Here is a 1,421-nt window from a genome sequence, read left to right as displayed (position 1 = left end):
TAAGCGATAAAGTTAACCTGCAACTGTAGGCTGTATACTCTTATATGCTCAATAATGTTCATGTCTGTGGATCTTGGTGGTCGGCGGAAGTGTTTAAACTCAGAAGAGCGTTCTTAGAGCCACTCTGTAGCAATTCTGGACGTCTGGAGTGTCGCTGGAGTTGCCCAATTCCATCGGAATGCACAATGGACATGAGTGGATGTAGATGATCAGACAAGATGCTTATGTACGTGCCACCTGTCAGAGTCGTATCTAGACACGTCAGGGATCCCATATCACTCTAACTGCAACGCCCCACACCACTACAGAGCCTCTACCAGCTTGAATAATGCCCTGATGACATGCAGGCTCCATGGATAGATGAGGTGATCTCCATATCCGTACACGGCCATCCGCTCGATACAATTTGAAACGAGACTCGCCCGACCAGGCAACGTTTTTCCAGTCATCAACAGTCCAAAGTCGGTGTTGACGGGCCCAGGTGAGGCGTAAAGCTTTGTGTCGTGCAGTCATAAAGGGTACACGAGTGGGCCTTCGGCTCCGAAAGCCCATATCGATGATGTTTCGTTGAATGACTCGCCCGCTGACACTTGTTGATGGCCCAGAAATTTGCAGCAATTTCCGAAGGGGTACCACTTTTGTCACGTTGAACGACTTTCTTCAGTCGTCGTTGGTCCCGTTCTTGCAGGATCTTTTTCCGGCCGCAGCGATGTCGGAGATTTGATGTTTTACCGGATTCCTGATATGCACGGTACACTTGTGAAATGGTCGTACGGGAAAATCCCCACTTCATCGCTATCTCAGAGATGCTGTGTCCCATCGCTCGTACACCGACTATAATACCACGTTCAAACTCACTTAAATCTTGATAACCCGCCATTGTAACAGCAGTAACCGATCTAACAACTGCGCCAGACACTTGCTGTCTTCAATAGTCGTAGCCGACCGCATTGCCGTATTGTGCCTGTTTACATATTTCTGTATTCGAATACGCTTCCCTATACCAGTTTCTTTGGCGCCTCAGTGTATATTCGTGTGCTACATTCAGTTTCCATTCACCTCTGCTATATTTTATCACCAAATCAAGCTTCTATGTTTTAACTTATACGACTGAGATCTATTTTTTTTTACTATACAAACGTTTATTTTTGTCAATCGCAATGTCCAGCTTTTATATTTTGTCCTTACATTTTTACTCTCATGGCGGTCAAGAGCGGAAAACTGTATACGCTGACACCGCACCTCCCAGCCCATATACGGCGAGGGCCAGGGGGGGGGGGGGGGAGGAGGACATGAGATAACAATGGATAAGGAAAAGAAGGATTGAGCTATATGGTTCATATTCATGAAGAAAGTGGCAGGAATGTCGATAACGCTGTGACCTTTCTTGCTCAGGGTTTTCAAAAGGGGTGCTATCACGC

This window comes from Schistocerca nitens, chromosome 1, assembly GCF_023898315.1.
Source record: "Schistocerca nitens isolate TAMUIC-IGC-003100 chromosome 1, iqSchNite1.1, whole genome shotgun sequence".
Lineage (NCBI taxonomy): Eukaryota > Metazoa > Arthropoda > Insecta > Orthoptera > Acrididae > Schistocerca > Schistocerca nitens.
This window is presented reverse-complemented; position numbering follows the sequence as displayed.